We start from the raw sequence: 23004 nt of genomic DNA, 5'->3' as shown, positions 1-23004 counted from the left end.
TTTTTTAAAAATCTTAAGTAAGGGCAACTATGTTGGAATGATTCTGGATTCATGGTGCTGGAAGAGCACAGCAGTTCAGGCAGCATCCAAGGAGCAGTAAAATCGACGTTTCGGTCAGATAGTTGAGCCCACTGAGGTGAATTAGGCTAGGGAATAAATCAATAGAGATACAGTGACAGATATTTAAAGGGATATTTCAGAATAGTCAGAATAAGTATATTCCTACTATGAAGAAAGATTCTCAAGGGAGAACCAATTTTCTGAGATTAGTGGAAGAAGTTTGGAAAAGCATCAAGCTTAAATTAAAAGCACATAACTAGAAAAAGATGAGTGACAGGTCAAATTATTCCTTAGGATATACAGAATGCAGAGAATGATTAGCAGGCTTTATCAGAAAGAAGAAGGTAGAGTATGAGAAGAAGTTCGCTAGTAAATGTAAAAAATGGATAGCAAGAGTTTCTACAAGTATTTATAAAGAAAACCAGTGAGCATTGGTCCTCCAGGTATATAAGGATACAGAGTTAATAACAGATAAAAGGAAATTGATAGATGAAACAAATGAATATTTTTGTTCTCTCCTCACTATAAAGAACCCAATAAGCATTGCAGGAATAGTGATACATTAGAAGGTGGGAGGGACAGAGAACCTTAATGGAAGTTACATTTATGAGGGAAGTGGTATTTTTAAACTGATGGTGCTGGAGGGTGACCATCTCTCGGACTCAGGTGTTCTGGTATGAGTCACAAAAATTTAATTTGTAGGTACAGCATAGTATCAAGGAGAATAATGGAATGCTATTCTTTATCACAAGAGGAACTGAACACTAAAGGTGTTTATGCTTTAGTTATACAAGACATTGGTGAAACCATGTCTTGAACTATGTGTACAGTGCTGTTTTGTTATTTAAGAAAAAACGTTGGAAGCAATTTTGAGGAGATTTACAAAATTGCGACTGGAATGAGTGGGTTGTTTTAAAAGGATGGCTGAAACAGCCTGGGCTTGTTTTCACTGGAACTTAGAACAGTGGGGGATGACTTGATTGAAGTGCATAAAGATCCTGAATGTTCTTGACAAGTTGGCAGTGGAAAAGATGTTTCCTGTTGATAGTGGGTGCTGGAAAAGTGCAGCAAGTCAGGCAGCATCGGAGGAGCAGGGGAATCGATGTTTCAGGCAAGAGCCCTTCGTCAGGTTGATGGTAAATCTTTGACAAAAAGGCATGGTGTTAAAATTGAGCATTATGTTTTCAGGTCAAAGATGAGGTTTTCTTCCTCTCAGAAAGTCATGCGACCTTTGAACTCACTGCCTCAGAAGGCGATGGGGGTGGGGGTCATTGAGTATTTCGTGGATAGATTCTTGAAAGGCAGGGGAATCAATAGTTATTGGGTAGATGAGAATTCAGAATTTGAAATACACATAAGGTTAGTCCTAATCTTATTGATTGATGGAGATTGAAGGAATGGTCTCCTGCTCCCTACTTTGTACATTTGTTGGGAAACCTCATCACAACTGGAATGTTGTTAAAGATGTGTCTCTCTACACTACTGTCTCAGAAAAAAGAGAATTCAACCAGCTACAGCTAATCCAGGGGGGAACCCACTAAACAAATCAGCTCATGTGGAAACTGTAGACCAGCATTTGGACAATTCACAAATATTCTATTTTCTGAATTTAAGTATGTGAGAGGTGTGTGGTGTGTATGGGGCATGTGTGATCTTTCAAAAGGACTGTCGTACCAGATTGAAACCTTTTGGTAATATGGAGGAACATCGATTATCCAAACAAGATGAGCGGGCACTATTTCGTTTAGATCATTTATTATTCAGATAATCGATTTTACCTTAAACAAGGGAAGCTATGCTGATCTAATGCTGTGCTCTACAAGAGAATTTGTTTAAATCCATAATTTTAATGTATTGAGTGCAAGAGGACACAGATTTCACATGATGAACAAAATAAAGCCATGATAACATGAGAAAATGTTTTAAAAATGCAGCTGTATTTAGCATTTGGAAGGAAGGTGAAGACAGCATTAAACAAGGTTCCAAACAGCTTACATAATTACAAGAGTATTTGTCACTTTCTGGGAACTCAGTCTCATGTCAGAAAGATAGAAGCACTGCTTCATGCATGCATTTATGTTCCCGGCCACGTTTTTCATGAATGACCCAGTAAAGTGATGGGAATATTGGTGAACACTTATTTTTGCAAAGGGCTGTGTAATAATCCTTACCTAAAAATATTGTGTCATTGATCCTTGAGCTGCTTGTGTTCCTTTGTTTTTTCTGGTATTTTCACATGTTCTTCAGTACAGGTAAATCGAATACACTTACATCATTGATGTAACATTTTTGTGGGACCTTCAAATCTTCAGATAATCTGAAATTAGGACAATCGAGATTCGAAAAATCAAGGCTCCTCTGTAACCTTTACATCTTTGCTTGTGTTATGAAGATATGGGAGTATTGTCTCATTAAGAGAGTTAGAAGCTTGAAGAAATATGTGACAGCATCAAGTGTTTTCAATAAGAAACAATGTAACACTGGGTCGAAAGCTCGGTTAGCTGGTTTGACTGGAAATGACAAAACAGATTCAAATTTGGCAAATCAATTTAAATGATACCCCGAAAAATACAAACTCCAATCCAGTTTGAATTTAGTAAATTAATAATCTTAAAAGCCGATGCTTTGGGAGAATAAGACTGGGGAAAATTGAACAGTTGAGAGGAGAACTGCCAAACTACCAGCATGTAAAGATTGCCTGAAAAATAGCTCTCTTAAAGGCACCTTTATCAATTAGTAATCTGTGAAGCAGGATCCCCAAGAAGAAGAAAATACGACAGGAATATAGAGAAAACCGAAAGCTGCCTGGTTTTGAGGTAAGAAGTTTTGTTTCGCAAATCTTAATTGGGGGTTTCATCGAACTAGTATTAAAGAAGGGGAAGGTAAAAGATAGGTTAGAGGAAGGAATTTTAAATAGTTGTTAGTTAATTATTCTCTGCTACACTTAAAGAAATAAAGTTGTTAATTTTCACTTTAAATAGTTCTTGACCTCTCGAATTTTCACAGATTACTGCAGGAATGGATCTTTTCTGTGTTGCTGATTTTTAAATAAGCAGCATGGTTTACCCTGTGTCATAACACTTGAGTACATTTTCTGAAATAAACAAAATTATGTATTTATTAAATTAAGGAACTTAACTGATGTGTTTCTGAAATTGAACTATTTATAGTCCTGTGATTGGCAAAAAATCTCCCTTTTAAATTTAAATTTTGGATGTCTAGTGGGACAAGGAAAGGATTCATTCCACCTTTCCTAATTTGGTCCTTAACATTATTAATTAATGACTTTTGCAAGAGGATAGAAAGCCACTTATTTATTGCCAATGGTAAAAGATAGATAAAAGTTTAAATGGTATTATTGGAAGCATAAAATTGCAAAATGGTAAAACAGATTTCACTGCAAGATGAAAAACTAAAATCTGTAACGGTTCACTTATATACATTATTAAAGTGTCACAAACCATTAGAAAAAATAATAAAAAATTCTCAGGAATTTGGAGGATTAAAAAATAAGGAAACAGAAGTCATGCTGCAACAATTCAAAGCCCTACTTAAACTGTATGGGGTTCTGTTAGCAATTCTCAACATTCTATCTTAGGAAGGATTTATTGGCGTTGGAAGCAGTATGCAGTTTTTTTTCCCGTGAATAATATCCAAACTCCAATGATTAAATTGTAAGAAGATATTACATAAAATAAGGTTTTAATTTGATGGAATTTAGAAAGTTAAGTTCAAAATTTTCAAGGTATTAAGGTAAAGAGATAAGGTAGACAGAGACAAACAATTACCATTAGTTGGGATTTCCAGAAAGGAGGAACATACCAAAAGATTTAGAAATACATTTATACATATATTTATAAATGCAAAGAAAAATAGCATAGCTTCATGAAGGGAATCATGCTTATCAAACTTATTAGAATTCTTTGAGGGGGTAACATGCAAGATTGATACAAGAGAAACAGTGGATGTAATTTATTTGGGTAAGAGACCATGGTGTCATAAGTAGTACATTAACATGGAGAAATAACAGTATTATTCATAGATGACATAGAATTGAGACAAGGAATATTTTCAGATTGGCAATCTAGCTAGCAGAGTGCCACAGCAGCCAATGCTGTAACCCCAATTATTTACAATATACATGAATGACCTGGATGAAGAAAGTGAATGCACTGTAGCCAAGTTTGCAGACAGCACAAAAATAGATGGAAAAGCAAGTAGTGAAGATAATATAAAGAGTCAAAAGAGGGATATAGGTGGGATAAATGAGTGGATAAAAACTTGGCAAATGGAAATATAATGTGGGAAATTTAGATAGAGGTTATGCACTTTGACAGGAAGAATAGAGCATTGGAATACTATTTAAATGGAGAAAGACTGCAGAAAACTAAAGGACAGAGGAATTTGGGAGCCCTTGTGGATAAATCACAAAAAGCTAGTATCCAAGATCAGCAGGTAACAAGGAAGGCAAATAGAATGTAGCTTTTATTTCAAAGGAAATGGAATACAAAAATAGGCAATTCATACTAAAGTTAGACAAGCTATTAATGGGCCCACATTTGGAATTTCGTGACTAGCTTTGGTCCATTCATTGAAGTAAAGGTATACTGGCATTGGAGGCAGTCCAAAGAAATTTAACTAAATTAATTCTGGGTACGAGGGACTGCCTTATGAGGTGAGGTTGAGTAGCTTGGGCCTTTACTCAATGGAGTTTCGAAGAATGAGAGGTGACCTTACTAAAACATACAAGATTCTTTGGGGATTTGTTTGGAGACAATGTTGTCCCTTGTGATACAGTCTTGAACTGGAAGGCATAACCTCAGAGCAAGAGACACCCATTTAAGACAGAGATAAAGAGGAATTTATTTTCTAGGATAGTATGGAATCTATATAATTCCTTACACAGAAGCCTGTTGAGGTGGGGTCATGAAGTATATTCAAAACTGAGATTAAAAATCTCTCAATCTCTAGGGGAATAAAGGGTTTTGGGAAAAGGCAAGATGTGGAGTTGTCTGGATCATCAGATCAGCCATGATTTCAATGGACCAAAAGACTACATCTTCTCCTATATTTTATAGTTTAAATATTAGAGCCGGGCCTCTCAAAAATGAAACTAGGTAAGATTTCCATGCACAAAGGTTGGCATAAATTTGGAACTCTGTTCCACATGGGGATTGATCATAGATCAATTGTTAATTTTAAAATGTGAGATTGAAGGATTTATTAACTTATTTTTAATTCTTCATAGAATGTAGGTGTCATTGGCTAGGCTTAATTGCCAAAGAAGCAATTAAAAGTTAGCCGCATTAATGTTGGTCTGGAATCACATTTTTGCCTGAAATGTTGATTTTCCTGCTTCTTGGATGCTGCTTGACCTGCTGTGCTTTTCCAGCACCACATTCTCGACTCTGGACCCCAAATCAAGTAAGGTGGCAGATTTCCTCCCATAATTAACATTAGTAAACCAGTGGGTTTTTATGATGATCAATAATAGTTACATGGTCACCAGCTTTTTATTCCTTATATATAAGGCAAGTGGGCAAAGGCAGGTGTTGGGAGTAAGGTCACAGAGCAAAGTTATGATCTCATTAATGTTGGAATAGAGTTGAGGAAGTAAATGGTACAAAATGCAGATCCTAAAATCATAATTCCCTCTGATTCATAATACTTTGAACTTTGCATCTTAGCAACCACTCAGAAACATTGAACATGAATCTTTTCAACAATTACCCAATAGATTCTTGTTAATAAAATTAGTGACTGTAGATTTTGTAGAAAGAGATCAAAATTTTCATGTCAAACTTAACATCCATCCAAGCTAGATGTGAAACATTTAAGACAATCAAATCAGAAATGCAATTGTTTCAGTTCAATACTATCATGGTATTGTGTTCAAATGAATTATATTTTTGGAATTGTGCTGAGACATTGTGGATCTCATCAGCTGGCTGGAGTGTTCACAACTGGTCCATGTTTCCATTTCCAGAGAAGGCCCTCCAAATCACACAATCAGAGATTAGTGTGACCAATAACAGATCTCCCCACCTGGCATCAAGAGCCCAGGAGCTGATGTTCTGCCCAGTCCAAACCTTCGACCAAAGACTGCCAGCTCTTGTGCTCAGCAGGTTGAAGAGCAACACTTGATGTGCAGGTTTGCAGAGTAAGTGATGTGTGGGGGCATTGGGCTGTGGGGGAAGAGATTTGGAAGCGACAGAATGAAAGGTGGTTCCAGCAGCTGCCACCCAGCCCAATATCCAATCCCTGATTTGGGCATTGATTGCCTTTAATCGAAGGACCCTCAATATTTTATCCCATAAAGGAGCAAGCTGCTCACATGATCACAGCTACTGGGTATGCTGAATGGCAACTGGCCCTTCTACAGATGAGTTAATCCCAGCAGCCATGCCCTGAGGCACTTAAAGATCATTTAATAACCACTTAAATGTCTCAGTTGATGATGGATGGAAAGGTCCACCATATTCCTTCCTGCTCAGGACTTAGTCCTGGTGGAGTCGAGAAGCGGTTTAGGTTTGGATTTGCCACCATTCTGTCTAATAAGTGCCCTGGGTAAAAGTGAGGACTGCAGATGATGGCGATCAGAGTTGAGAATGTGATGCTAGAAAAGCACAGCAGGTCAGAAAGCACCTGAGGAGTAGGACAGCCTCATTCCTCATGATGGGCTTTTGCTGAAACCTCGATTCTCCTGCTCATCGGATGCTGCCTGATCTGCTGTGTTTTTCCAGCACCGCATTCTCGACTAATGAAGTGCCTTTCCCACCTTCAAGTGCACCTTATCCAGGACCAGAAGATTGTGCCCAAACTTCTAGAAGATATTTGCAGATATATTCGAAAGAATCTGTACAGACATGCTATTACACACTTCTGTAGTAAGTGGGACTTGACCCCAGGCCTACCTGATTCCAAGATAATGACACAAGAGCTCTGAAAAGGCATTAAGGCAAGGCATTACAAGCTTTATGGCTTTAGTAAGAAAAACTAAATGCCCAATTCTTTGCACTAAAAAGCTAAGAAATGGTGATTCAGAGAAAGATTTCTCACTTCCTAACCACTAAAGTGACATAATCACTTACATACAATGCCATCTATTCTATTTAACATGGTTTTCTGAACCTTATAGTTTATACATTTCAATTCGACAAAATGCAGCATAACATCACTGGAATTGAGGAGCTGTACCAGCTTGATCCGTTATTTTTAATTAGAAATCAGTTGCTCTCAATGACACCCTACTTGGCCATCTTTTAATTCACTGAGTACAGGCTGTAATTGTGTTAATACCTGTGGCAATTCACATCTAATTTCACTGATTCAAGTTGCTCTTTGGCAACTTCCCAAACCAGGAACTACACATTGCCAACACCCGCACCATCTGTTCACATCTGTGGTCTATTCACCTGTACAGTCAGTTTTTTATGAGACTCTTCGTGTATTACATGTGTTGGCTTTCCATTGAGAGGCAACCCTCATGGTGCAGGACAAGTGGAATGCTGAGTATCTCATGAGCCCAATTTTGAAAGCTATCCATGAATGAACTATAACATTTTCTTCCATTCCTTCTCTCACCTTATATATTAATGGTTTGAACAATAAAACAAAATTAGAGATAATTAAAAGAAAATTTGCCAAATCCCAATTGTCTAACTGTTGGGTGGAGTTTAACAAGAATATTACAGGAAACACAGAAATCTACTGCACCATTTATTTCCAATAGCTTACACTCAGTTATTAGCTTTCATACATTGAACAATACATCGTGATGTCAGTTGATCCATCAATTCCACAAGGACTCTTTTGAAAAGCAATCCATAAGAAAACCTTGGGTAGTCCAATGCTAATGAATTTGCCAATTAATATCTAACCTGCATAAATCAAAACCACAGTTACGACAGACAAGGGGCAGCAAATAAGTACTTGTGTCACAATAAATTCAACCGAGAAACAAAATGACTGTGGGTAGCAAAGATCAGCAGCTCTTGTCCGCATGATATTCAGGCAAAGTAGCAAATGACTCATTTCTGAGCAGCATTGATTTGAAGAAGAACTTTGAGATATAATTAAATCTCACCTCAAGTGTCAAGGTTTCTGAAAAAATGGTTACAAATATAGTCATTTTAACTCTCAGGATATAGAAATTAATAATGAGTTAAACCTTTGCACAATTTTTATATTATAATAACTTCAAAAATATAATTATAAATGTCTTCTGAGGAAAAGAGTTATTAATCCAACTTCATAAATGAAGTGAAAATTGGAACTTTTATTTTCTTTTACTGACTCCTGTTGATCGAGGCCAAATGAGTTGTGTTGCATTAATTTTATAATCATTGGAAAAGTAATGTTCAATGATCCTGCTCACTCCACACCTGCAAATGCATTGCTCCCCACCTTCCTATTTGGTAGGATTGCTTAGTAATGATTCAGGATGTGCATGTGAAACTGGAATTACTCTAAATCTGTCACCTCACAACCCAAGCAGTCCCTATTGCCAAACTGAATCAAAAATTATTTTAACATGTGCTGTACATTCCACAATCTATTTCTTAAGGTGTTCAGCAATCAAAGCAGTGATCCTGAAATTGACCACTGGAGACTGCTACTTCTTGTATCTGATTGTATCTGCCTCAGTTGCGAGCCCCAGGTAGATATTCTCTAATCAACCAGTTCAAAGATGCTATCACACTCTTCTGGGACAGGTGGGACTTGAACACAGGCCTCCTGGGGCAGCACGGTGGGTCAGTGGTTAACATGCTTCCTCACAGCACCAGGGACCTGGCTTTGATTCCAACTTCAGGCGTCTGTGTGTGTGGAGTTTGCCCATTCTCCCCATGTCTGAATGGGTTTCCTCCAGGTGCTCCAGTTCCGTCCCCCAGTCCAAAGATGTGCAGGTTAGTTGGATTGGCCATGTTAAGTTGTCTGTGGTGTCCCAGGGTGTGTTGGTTAGATGGATTAGCCACAGGAAATGTGTGATCATGGGCATAAGGTTGAGGGGTGAGATTGTCTTTGGAGGGTCGGCATGCACTCGATGAGCTGAATGGCCTGTTTCAACACTGTAAAGCTTCTTCAATGATTCTCCTAACTCAGAGACAGGGACTCTGCCACCGCACCATAAGAGCTCTACTAACCTCACATGTTATCTCTGATTTTATAAATGATAACTGCAGCTCATCAGAAATAAACTTATGAAGCAAATAAGTTGTTGCCAAAGTCCTATTACTTACCTATTGAACTCATATTTTGATTCCAATATGATTACTACCAACTGCTCAGACGCAGCACTTAACATATTTACCTTGCTGAAATAAATTCACAAGTCTCTTAAAACTGATGATTCATGAATTTCACGTAGACAGCATCAGCTTGTTCCAGACGATATTTTCAAGGGAAGTAAAATCCTCAAACAGAATTTTACACAATCCTCTGTACTTGTAAAATGATCCAGATCTTCTTCAAGTAGTAAATAATTTGCGTCCTTCCCCGAATATCCATGTTTCTTGCTTAATCAGTAAATGCTCTATGTCAGTGGCTTTACATCATGTACTTTTAACGTGTTTTAGACGCATCTCCGCTTAAAGGCTTTGAATTCAAAACAACTCAGTTGTGCTTTCAGTGCTAGTCCATGTGTATGCAGTTGTACATTTTGTTAAAAAATAATGCAGTTACTTCACCTCAAGGGAAACTTGCATATGTATGAAAATTTAAAGAATTAACAATTGCCATTATATTTTAATAGCCACAGATGTGAAAGTTATTCCAGAGAAATTGGAACATTCTACATCAGGAATTAGAAGGGATGGGTTGTGGGGTGAGGCTGGAGACGAGTTGGAATGCAAATTTTGCTGGAAGCCCGTAGGAATCCGCATTAGCATGTTTAAATAGCATTCTACCATTGCAGGAGTCACACAAGAGAGAGAGAAACTCACAAGAAATATCACTTCCCCTACCTTCCCCAGTGAAATATATTTTTCTGTCTATTAATTATACAAAATTAATGCTAACTGCTGCACCAGTGCTAATCATTATAATTTTGTTTGTATAATAATAAATATGTAAATACATGGAAATTCATGCTGAAATTGGCCTTTGTTTTCCTTTCTGCACTGGAAGCTGCTGTCAAGTTTTCGTATTTTCTCACTTGTTTTTTTCAGCCTTTATCTAGAACCTGGCCCATCCTGAGTGGATCAGTTGTTAGGCCAACAAGCTTAGGGACAATTCACATATAGGTGCATTATGTTTAGAGTGACACAACCATTTATTTTGTAATTTATATTATTTATCCTATTGACTTTAACAACCTTGATGATATCAACCCTCAAGAGATTACAAACCAAGACTATGCAGCCCGTTCTCATTAGTTACCTATTTCAGCCCAGGACAATTCTGGTGAATCTGCATTCAACTCTCTCCAAATTCAATATATATCTTTCCAAATATATGGTTTCAAAAAATAATCAAAGTTCTGAGACCTGACCAAGTTAATGTCATTCTTTTGTTGTGCCTTCTAACCCTTTGCAAATGAAAACCAATATTCTGTGATCCTTTTTGGTTGCATTCTGAGGCTATGCACATTTAATGGTTGATAAAGATGGTGATGCAAACCATTTTATTCCTCCTTGTCTGTTAGTGTCTTCCCCATTAAGTATCATGAATTTTGTACTTTGGGATTCAAAATAGATCTTGTCATCCTTACACAATCTCTACTTGCTTATGTTTGGCCAGATACTTAGTTTGTCTTTGTTTCCTTAATTACATTTCACTCCCATCTATATGACTTTTGTACTTCCTAACACTGTGCCATCTGTAAACCTGAGTATAAATCTCTTTTCATTCATCCAAAGGCACCAAGGTACATGATGAAAAGCATACCTTTAACTTGATCGGCCTGTTGGGCAGAATAGTGGCTCAGTAATCAGTACTGCTGCCTCACAGCTACAGGTTCAATTCCACCCTTGGGTGACTGTGTGGAAATTGCACCTTCTCTCTGTGTCCATGTGAGTTTCCTTCAGGTGCTCTGGTTTCTTCTCGAAGTCCAGAGATGTGCGGGTTAGGTGGATTGTCTGTGTGAAATACTCAGTGTAGGTTAGCCGTGAGGAAATGCAAGGTTACAGGGCTAGTGTAAGGGTGGGTCTGTCTAGGATGCTCTTCAAAGGGCTACAGTGGAACTGATAGGCTGAATGGGATTCTATGATTCCACCACTCAGAGGATATTCATTTTATCATTAATTTTATTAGCTGTCCCTCAATTCCAGCATGATGTCAACTCTAGTCTTTGTGTGACTGAGTAGGCAAATTCTCAACCTACAATGTTTGGGTACAGAAAGCAGGATATCCCAAAAACTAATGGGATCCAGAGTGCAATATTTGCTTCATTTCTTTCCTTTGCTGTTATCATATTTGAAATAAAATCAGCATTTGAAATTTAAAAATGAGTTGCCAGTTAATATCAATGCTATCACACTTCAGGGAGAACTTTATTGCATTTTTTGCCATTCCACCAAGGACACTGGCTAATTCAAAATTGAGAAGACAGGGCCTGGCAGGAGTCATAACTTTCAGCCATCTGGACACAGTGTCCAGTGATTGATTTTGCCAGAGTTATGAGTCGATAAAATGTGGCGCTGGAAAAAGCACAGCAGGTCAAGCAGCATCTGAAAAGCAAGAAAGTCAACTTTTCAGGCGTAACCCTTCATACCTGAATGCTTGTGCTGAGAGGACACATAAGTTTTCTCCATAGCTCTCATTTTGTGCCCAAAGGATGCAGTGAAGTCATTGCTGATAAGAGTACTAAAGAAATTCTAGGTGTTGCTAACAGATAGTTCAGATCTCATCTCTGTGCAGGAGCATGGTGAAGACAACAGCTCTGCACACAAGTACATTCATTATATCTTTGTTGTCATCACTCACTGCTGGATTTGTCAAAGTCTGAGGTAGCACAACTGATCCAATGCTGGAACTTTTGTTAAGAATGGCCTTTTGAGAGAGATGACTGCCAAAATATGAAGTGCTCAACATATATGGTAAGTAGAATAATTGATATATTATATCTTGGTTGACAGAGGAGATTTGTTAATATAACATTTAAGGACAGGTCAAGTCTTTTTGATGCAGAATTGAAGAAAGTGAAAGTGGCTTGCAAATCTGTTGCAAGGTGGGTAACAACACTGTAGACCTACACAAACTGATCATGTATGTCTCAGGTTGTCTGTTTAGTTTTGGCATGGATTCAACTGAGGTGAAAGATTTTCATCTAGGCAGTATTTAATACTCACAGGAGCGAGCAAATGATCTTTGATGAGGTGAATAGCCACTTTCAGGTAGATTGTATATAGTGTTGAGGCTAAGACACAACCTTACTTGAAACTGATTAGAATTTTTGAGACATCTTATTCGCATCTCTCATTCCAGACAGTTGTAATCATTTTATATTAAGCAGTTGTATGATTGTGATGAAGTATTTTAGAGAACCAAATATTTGGAGCACAACAGAGACTGATGCTTTACTGAATCAAAGATTTTGGATGGGAAGATGAATTATGTTGTTCAAAATTTGGAAGATACTACGATGTGAGAGGGTCTACTGGAAGATCTAAAACCATACTCTGGACAATTTCCTCAGCTAAAGGAAGCAAACTATCCAAGTGAATCAGTGTCAGGACCTTCCCTACTATGAACAACAGGAAATACCTCAACAGCTTCTATTGTATGACATCTCTTTTGAAGATAATTACAATCGGCATGTTCCTGAACTCAGTGGATTAGATTTATTTTTTCCTTCCAAGTCTGCAATGTGGTAAAGTCATACTTTATCTCAAATATATATAACTTACTAACTGGAAACTCCTAATTGAATTGTTTTAAAAACTATCAAGCCACTTCCTAAAGACTTGAGACTGCCGTCTCAAAGATTCCTCAAAATTTCTATCAATGTACCTTTTACATTCCAAATTGAAATGGAGTCAAAGTTTCACAAAACCCCACCATGAACACTTACCTTGAATGATTATGAATAAAAGTCAGCTCCTACTCCATTCGCAAAACATCCCAGCAATCATTTGGATAATCAACTGGGTTAAGTAAAAGCCATTAGGTATAATGACTATTACACAGGGATGTAGGCTATTAAATATGTAACACCAGGAAACTGGAATACATTAACTGTGCCTATATTTAAATCAATAGACAATTGGAGAGTGATGGCCATGTGATGAGCCATCCAACACTTTTTTATATAAAATAAACTGTTTTCTCCAAACCAGGCACAGAAGCAAAAGAAAAGCAAGTTTGTGTATGTCAGCAGGTTTTATTGGGTTTTTTTCTTGTCTGAGTTGAAATTATTTGGTTTTCCCTTTTTGTAAATCACTCAACAAAACCTTCTTTGTCATTTTTTTTTACAAATACAACACATTATTAAATAGTTGTTGAATTAACAAGCATAACCTTTATTGAAGAAAAATACTCTTGTGGTCAAGTAAGGAGTGGGAGAACGAAAGAGTTATCCTACCCTTCCCTGATTGATCTTTACTTAAGATGAGTTCATGGGAATGGAAGCAGAAATCCACCAGTTCTGAAGACCTCAGGTAAACTACCATCAGGGCTGCAGAGCCTGTTTTTTAAATCAATTTGCTTGCTTTTACAAGTCTTCCATTGATGCCTGTTACCCCATAGATTTTACTATGAAATGCAAATGCTTCTGGGCTAGTTCACAGAGATGTAAATATTAGTTATCTTGTCTAATGTTATTAGTTTTCTCTTTGTTTATCTTCTGTTGCTGTCAAAAAGGATGAAGTCCACAGAATATGATCATGAATGTGCAAACTAAAGCAAGCACAATGCTTTTTCTCAGAAGCTATTTTCTAATGTAGTGTCATTTGAACTCATCACCACCTCCCCAGGTAAGTTTTCCCATACTCCAATGATCACAGAAAACTCAGTAAATCCCCTCATATGCACACATCATAAAAAGCCCCTCTCTCACACACATACCCTTCCTCCCACTCACTTGCTCAGCAGACCTTAACTTTTGAAGTTCTTTTAATTTCATTAAGTGTCCATAATGTTCAATATCCTTTTGGCTTTCAATACATGAATGAATTAATTTTTGTGTTTCTGAGATTTCATTTGATTTACTTATTCAGTTGAAGTCAGATATCCACTTGATCGAAACTGAAAGAACTGTGGACACTGTAAATCAGAAACAAAAACGGATATTGCTGGAAAATCTCAGCAGGTCTGGCAGCATCTGTGAAGGGAAATCAGAGTTAAGGTTCAGGTCCGGTGACTCTTCTAGTGTCAAAACGTTAACTCTGATTTCTCTTCACAGATGCTGGCAGACCTGTTGAGCCTTTCCAGCAACTTCTGTTTTTGATCCACTAGATTGACTTTGCTTTCTGACTTCTTCTTTAATAAGTGACATTTTTTGCAGGAATTTTCTGTTCTTCAGTAAGCTCACAAAAGTTGAATGATTTGCTGAAAACACTTGGTTAATATCTATCCTTGTTGTAACCCAGTTTTGATTATTTTGCTGGGTTTCGTCCACTTCACAGTTTCCATGGTCATGTGACTTTAAATCATGAGGTGACATCATATAACTCCATTGTAAAATATCTCTTTGTCATGTGCCCACATTGGTCCAACTAATTATAAAGTAGATATTGGGCATCTTATCTGAGAGAACATAAAATCATAGAATTTTACAGTACAGAAAGAGGCCACTTGCCTCATCATGTCTGTATCTGCTCCTGAAAGAGCTACCCACCACTTCCACTCTCTAGCCCTATCTCCATAGTCCTGTAATTTAATTAGTTTCATGTACATTGATTGTTAGAATATCAGATTAACTAGCAAAATTGCATAGTCCAGGTGCTCAGCTAAACCATGTTATCCGGCATTCGATTAACCAAACAAAATTCTCTCTCAGGCAGATCATACCATACAAGTGCATGAGGTAATAAAGCAGAGCAAGGTATACAATGCTATGGCTGCAAAGAAGGTGCACAAACAGCAAGGTCAGCATTAGATTTGAAATTTGAAAGGCATATTCAGAAGTCTAATAACAGCGGGGAAGAAGCTGATCTTGAACCTTTTGGTATATATATTTAAAGTTCTTATATTCTGCCTGTTGGAAGAGATTGGGAGAGATTATAACCGGGTTGGGAGGGGTCTTTGATTATGTTGGCTGCCTTTTGATAAAGTCCCACAGAGGAGGTAAGTGAGCAAAGTTAGGGCACATGTTATTGGGGGCAAAGTTCTAACTTGGAATGAAAATTGGTTGGCTGATAGGAAACAAAGAGTAGTTATAAATGGCTCCATTTCGGAATGGCCGGCAGTGACCAGTGGGGTACCGCAGGGATCAGTACTGGGACCGCAGCTTTTTATAATAAATGTTAATGATAAAGAAGATGGTATTAGTAATAACATTAGCAAATTTGCTGATGATACTAAGCTGGGTGGCAGGGTGAAATGTGAGGAGGATGTTAGGAGATTACAGGGTGACCTGGACAAGTTAGGTGAGTGGTCAGATGCATGGCAGATGCAGTTTAATGTGGATAAATGTATGGTTATCCAGTTTGGTGGCAAGAATAGGAAGACAGATTACTACCTAAATGGAATCAATTTAGGTAAAGGGGCAGTACAGAGAGATCTGGGTGTCCTTGTACACCAGTCAATGAAGGTAAGCATGCAGGTACAGCAGGTAGTGAAGAAGGCCAATAGCATGCTGTCCTTCATAACAAAGGGGATTGAGTATATAAATAAAGAGGTTCTTCTGCAGCTGTACAGGGCCTTGGTGAGACCACACCTGGAGTACTATGTGCAGTTCTGGTCTCCAAATTTGAGGAAAGACATTCTGGCTATTGAGGGAGTGCAGCGTAGGTTCACGAGGTCAATTCCTGGAATGGTGGGATGACCTTACACTGAAAGACTGAAGCGACTGGGCTTGTATACCCTTGAGTTTAGAAGACTGCGAGGGGATCTGATTGAAACATATAAGATTATTAAAGGATTGGACATTCTGGTGGCAGGAAACACGTTTCCGCTGATGGGTGAGTGCTGAACCAGAGGACACAGCTTAAAAATACGGGGTAGACCATTTAGGATAGAGATGAGGAGAAACTTCTTCACCCAGAGAGTGGTTGCTGTGTGGATTCTCTGCCCCAGAGGGCAGTGGAGGCCCAGTCTCTGGATTAATTTAAGAAAGAGTTGGATAGAGCTCTCAAGGATAGTGGAATCAAGGGTTATGGAGATAAGGCAGGATACTGATTGAGGATGACCAGCCATGATCATATTGAATGGTGGTGCAGGCTCAAAGGGCAGAATGGCCTACTCCTGCACCTATTGTCTATTGTCTAATATCTTTCTGACCCAGCAAGAAGTGTAGATGGAATCGATGGATGGGAGGTTGGCTCACGGGATGGACTCAACTGTGTTCACAACTCTGTAGTTTCTTATTGTCTTAGGCAGAGCAGTTACCACACAAAGCTGTGATGTATCCAGGTATAACACTTTCAGTGTTGCATTCATAAAAATTGGTAAGAGTCCTGATAGACATGCCAAATTTCCTTAGCCCCATGAGCAATAAATTGTCTTGCTGACAATCTTGAAATTGTTACTGACATACTAACTAGTGAAAATAGAATATCCTTCTTCCCCCTGTCAAAATTGCTCAAAGTTGTGAACATCAAAAAGGTCACCTCTTAATCTTCTCTGCTCCAAGCAGAATATGCCCAATCTGTAAAATCTTTCCTTGTATCTAAAATCCTTCAATATTGGTGTAATTCTAGTAAATTTCCTTTGAACTGTCTCCAGGGCTATAACATCTTTCCTTAAGTAAATTGCCCAAAACAGAACACAGTACTCCAAATATAGGATGACCAATAATTTGTAGAGGTGTAGCATCACTTCCTTTCTTTTCTTTTCTAAGATCATGGAATCAACTCGCTCAGCATTCTTTCTGTCCAAATGTCTGCCTCACTCAATCAGCAGCTTCTCATCACAAATGACCCCCCATTCCCTACAGATTCATGCAGAGTTCCCATACCCCACCGCCATCAATGAAATGTGACAAGTTTCACTGTTGTCTATTTTCCACTCCCCTTGCCTGATGAAACGTAGACCTAGAGCTCAGCTGCACAAATGAATAGTATTGAGTATGAACCTCAGTATCTGTGTGATGCTACATAGATAGGCCATATGACCAGCGGTTGGCTGATCAACTTAAACAGCATGGTTGTTCCCAAAAGGCTGGGTACACAGCCTATACTCAGTCAGCCCATGCCTTCAAAATTCAAAACAAAGTTCTGCAATTGCAAAACAGTTGTGCAGCAGTCCTAAAAGTAATCGGTTTGGAACATGACTCATTTATGTTTGTTAGAAGTTACATATGTTAATACCAAAGACAAATTCTGTTCAAATGAAAAATGAATTTTCCAGCCTTACATCGTTTTACTCTGAAGCTTAGGGATTGACTTGCTCCCCATTGCTTTCTAAATTAGAGTTGACTTGCCAGCCAATCAGCACTCTATACTCCTATAGTATACATTATTGTGAACATTTTATGGAGCTGAATCCGATGGGGTGCCATGTCTCTCTCAACCCCTGGCTAAAACGTCACCCAGAGGAAGATTGGATGCCCTGCTGTAAATTTAATTGGCCAAATAAAGTCCTCAATGGATCCAAGTGAAGTCAGGCCACCCAATACATGCATCTCCCCCATAAAATAGGGAAAAGGTGATATTGGTGTTGAAAAGTCACATGTTGGATTTTACTAGTTACCCCAGTTTTATACCCATCAGTGGGGAATAGTTTTTTTTAAAAACAGCCTTGGCATTCTTGCAGTTCTCCTAATGAGTAAAAAGTTTCAGCAACATTTCTGCCTCTTCAAAAATCTTAAAGCATGCATTATTGAGTTAGAACTACAGTTTGCAACTGTGCAAATTGATCTTTTCCACAAAAATTCCCATATACATTGCAATAATCGTGAAGGCACTTCTCTAGAGATTAACCCAAAAGTATGTCATAGTCCACTGGAAATCACTTTAATCTTCCTCAAAATGCTAACTATCCTCTGATGTAGGAGTTCAAAGGGTCCTTACCTTAGCTTTTTGGTCATGCGACTGCTCACCTTTCCTTTCCAAGCATGATGTTGGATGCCTCAGAAGATGTCCAAATAACTTGCCACAACTTTCCAAACTAACTCTGCTATACATAATATGCTGGAAGATAGCATGAGGACTGCTATAGTCTTCTGTTAATTCCAGCTAGGATAAATGTTTCATCTGTTGTTTCCCTCATGGAATCCAAAATGAGCTAGAGCCCCTCTGACAATCCAAAAAATGATCGATGAAATTAGTATTTTCTCTGCTTAAAGTGCCAGCCTAACTAATCATCTTTTGTGCCATCACCCTGTCCTGGTTAGATGTCATCCACACCAAAGTATAATGGCAAATGCTTGTGTTCGGAAACATCCACGATAGAAACAAAAGGACATTCCACTCCCACAAGACTTCTCTATGACAAGGTGGCTTGCTTGAGGAGTTTCTCAAACAGAAATTAAAATGAATTATGTCACCTCAATGCTACTTTTGATTCTGTAGCCCAAACAAATCTTAAGTTGCTAATGGAGTTTTAAATACTTTCTCCAGACAGTCTAGACAAAGAAACCCCAGATTTACAGAACTACTGTCATTTTTGCTTCCCTTGGAAACTACATCTGTAATTTAAATATTTTATTAAAGTCAGGGCAAATCAGCTAACTTTATTATACAAAGATAGAAGACAATCATTGTTTATGGCATTCACGGTTAATTCTGAACCTGAAGATAAACCTAAGTTATAAGTGTAATCAAATCTATGCTAGTATGAATTGGATTTAAAATAAAGTAATTATCTGCATTTCATTCAGGATTTTCCATTTATCTTACATTGAGCTGTTTAACTTCTAATCTAAAAATTATGTTACGAAACATGTAAACCATGAAACAGAGTTTTGCAACTCGCTGCAGATCTTCTAAATCCTGTCGGAAAACAGGCTTGAAAACAAGCTTCCAATCAGAGACAGTAATGTTGCTGATAACTTTAGTTCTTAAAAAAATTTTTGTTAAATCCATTAATTATAGTAAGTTCCAGCTGTTTGGGTGTCATGAGTAGTGCTTCATCATTATTCATTTCAGGAATTTAATCAAAGCACAAATTAGAGCTCGATGTGACTTATCTCAGCTAACCTGGCCAAAGCCTAGAGACAAGTTTAGATGGCACAGCCATCAGAACCATCTTTTAAAAAAAAAGGTCACCATATAGAAAACAGGTTCACATGATTTTAAGTCAATTCTTTTCAGGAAAGTTAAGAATCTTGATACCACTGAAGTCCTTGACGACATGTTTGTCCGACTTACGTATCCTTTGGTGAGGTTTCACTATCATATATTTATCATTGCTCCATATACTATGAGACCACAGTAACAGTTTTGCAAGATACAAAAGACAGAAGTATAGCCCTCATGTTTCTTTAATACGATTGCTTTCTCATGATTTCAAAATTGTCACTTATGAAATTTCATTGCACTGAATGTATATTGTTTTTTATTCACTCTGTACTCTTGAGAAGGTGGTTGTGAGCTACCTTCTTCAATTGTTGTATTCCATATGTTGTAGGTTGTTCCACAAAGATATTAGGGAGGGAATTACAGGATTTGGACCCAGCAATAGTGAAAGAATGGAGATATGTTGTTGTTCTGTTCGCCGAGCTGGGAATTTGTGTTGCAGACGTTTAGGCCTCTTTTTAGGTGACATCCTCAGTGCTTGGGAGCCTCCTGTGAAGCATTTCTATGATATTTCCTCTGGCATTTATAGTGATTTGTACGTGCCGCTTCTGGTTGTCAGTTCCAGCTGTCCGCTGCAGTGGCCAGTATATTGGGTCCAGGTCGATGTGCTTATTGATTGAATCTGTGGACGAGTGCCATGCCTCTAGGAATTCCCTGTCTGTTCTCTGTTTGGCTCGTCCTATAATAGTAGTATTATCGGACAAGCCAAACAGCTGGAACTGACAACCGGAAGCAGCAGGTACAATTCACTATAAATGCCGGAGGAAACATCGCAGAAGCGCTTCACAGGAGGCTCCCAAGCACTGACGATGTCGCCTAGACAGGGGACGAAAAGTCTGCAACACAAATTCCCAGCTCAGCGAACAGAGCCACAACAATGAGCACCCAAGCTACAAATCTTCTCACAAACTTAGAATGGAGATATATTTCCAAGTCTGGATGGTGAGTGCATTGGAGGTGAACTTGAATGTAGTAGTGTTTCAATGTATCTGCTACCATTGTCCTTCGAGATGGAAGTGGTTGTGCATTTGGAAGGTGCTGTCTGAGGATGTTTGGTGAATTTCTGCAGTTCACCTGCTGCTACTGAGCATTGTTAATGGAGGGAGTGAATGCTTGTGGATATGCTGACAATCAAGCATGTTGCTTTTTCCTGGATGGTGTCAAGCTTCTTGGGTGTTGTTGGAGCTGCACCCAAATGGGGAGTATTCAATTACACTTCTTACTTGTGCCTTGTAGATGGTGGACAGCTTTGCGGAGTCATGAGGTGACTTACTCTTCATTGTATTCCTACCCGCTGACCCGTCCTTGCTGCCACTGTGTTTATGTGGTGAGTGCAATTGAGTTTCTGGTCAACAGTAACTCCCGGGATGCTGACACCAAATGATTGAGTGATGATAACACTGTTGAATGTCAAGGGGCAGTGGTTAGATTGTCTCTTATTGGAGATAGGCATTGTTTGGTGTTTTTGTTGCATGAGTATTACTGGCTACGTCTCATCCCAAACTTAGATATTGTCCAGATCACGTTGCAATTGGACATGGACTGATTCAATATCTGAGGAGTCACGAATGGTTCCGAACATTGCGTAGTCAATGGCGAACATCCTCACTTCTAACCTTATGATGGAGGGAAGGCCATTAATGAAGCAGCTGAAGATACTTGAGCCCAAGGCATTACCCTGAGGAACTCCTGCAAAGGTGTCCTGGCGCTGAGACGACTGCCCTCCAACAAGCACAACATCTTCCTATGTCATGTATGACTCTAACCAGGAGAGCGTTTTCCCCCAATACCCACTCATTTCCAAACTTGCTAGGGCCCCTTGATGCCACATTCAGCCGAATGCAGCCTTGATGTCAAAAGCTGTCACTCTCACCTCACCTCTGGAATTCAGCTCTTGCCTATGTTTGAACAAAGTTGTATTGAGGAGAGGAGCTGAGCGGTCCTGACAGAACCCAGACTGGGTATCACTGAGCAGGTTATTGTTGAGCAGATGCTGTTTGATAGCACTGTTGATGACATTTTCTTTCACTTTACTGATGATCGAGAGTGGACTGATGGGATGGTAATTGGCTGAGTTGGATTTGATCTGCTTTTTGTGTACAGGATGTACCTGGGAAATTTTCCACATGGTCAGGTAGATGCCAGTGTTGTAACTGCACTGCAACAGCTTCGCTAAAGGAGAGGCAAGTTCTGGAGCACAAGTCTTCTGTATTATTGCTGGAATATTGTCAGAGCCCAGAGACTATGCAGTTCCCAGTGTCTGCAACTGTTTTTGATAGCATGTGGAGTGAGTTGAATTAGATAAAGACTGATATCTGTGAGGACAAGATAGATCATCCACTGGGAACTTCTGGCTGAAGATTGCTGCAAATTCTTTAGCCTTACCTTTTGCACTGATGTGCTGGACTTCATTGATGATGAGGATATTTGTGGAGTTGTTGAATTGACCACCATCATTCATGACTGGATGTGGCAGGATTTCAGAGCTCAAATCTGATCTTTTGGTTGTAGGATTGCTTAGCTCTGACTATCCCTTGCTGCTTATGCTGTTTGGCATGCAAATAATCCTAATTGGTGGTTTCACCGGGTTGACACCTTATTTTCGGGTATGTCTGGTGCAGCTCTGGCATGCCCTCCTGCACAATCTGCTGAACCAGGATTGATTGCCTGGCTTAATCGTAGTGGTTAACTGGGGGATATACCGGGCAGTAAGGTTGCAGATTGTGCTGAGTACAATTCTGCTGCTGTTGATGGCCCACAGTGCGTCCTGGATGTTCATCTGTTCAATGTCTGTCCCATTTAGCACATTGATAATGCCACACAAGACGATGGAAGGTATTCTTGATGTGAAGATGGGACTTCGTCTCCATAAGGACTGTGTAGTAATCACTCTTATCGATACTGTCATGGATAGATGCATCTGAAGCTGGCAGATTGGTAAGGATGGAGCCAAGTGTATTGTTCACCTCATCCTTACCAATGATCTCATTATCAGTTGTGCTCCACTGTATCTATATATGATGTGGAGGTGTCGGTGTTTGGGGTAGACAAAGTTAAAAATCACACAACACTACATTATTGTCCAACAGATTCATTAGAAATACAAGCTTTTGGAATGTTACTCCTTTGTGAGATAGCTATTTGATGAAGAAGTAGCACTTTGAAAGCTTGTACTACCAAATAAACCGGTTGGACTATAATTTGGTGTTGTGTGACTTTTAACTATATTTATATAAACCTTGTGTCTGAGAAACTTGGTCAGGGTCTTGAAGCATGTAGATTGTTGTGACTCTTATTGCTTCTAAAGATAGTGATATTAATAGAACAAAAGACAATGAATAATACATAAGTTATTAAAATTCACATGGTTATAAAGGTACAAAATCTTTTATCTGAAATCCCGAAATTCAAAAAGCTCAGAAATCTGAAGTTTTTTTGTGTCAAGTTTTTTTTCTCCATCACAAAGTTGTTTGGTGTGCAAACAATTAACCCAACTCCACACCCACTTGACCCACATCACTCAGATGTGACTTGGCGGCATGGCCTAGCACTGGCAGGCATCAATTCTGTCTCAGTGCTCGTAGTACTCACAGGTGCATCTGCTGTTCAG

This window comes from Hemiscyllium ocellatum, chromosome 26 (genome assembly GCF_020745735.1).
Source record: "Hemiscyllium ocellatum isolate sHemOce1 chromosome 26, sHemOce1.pat.X.cur, whole genome shotgun sequence".
Taxonomy (NCBI): Eukaryota; Metazoa; Chordata; class Chondrichthyes; order Orectolobiformes; family Hemiscylliidae; genus Hemiscyllium; species Hemiscyllium ocellatum.
Note: the sequence above shows the minus strand (reverse complement) of the source record.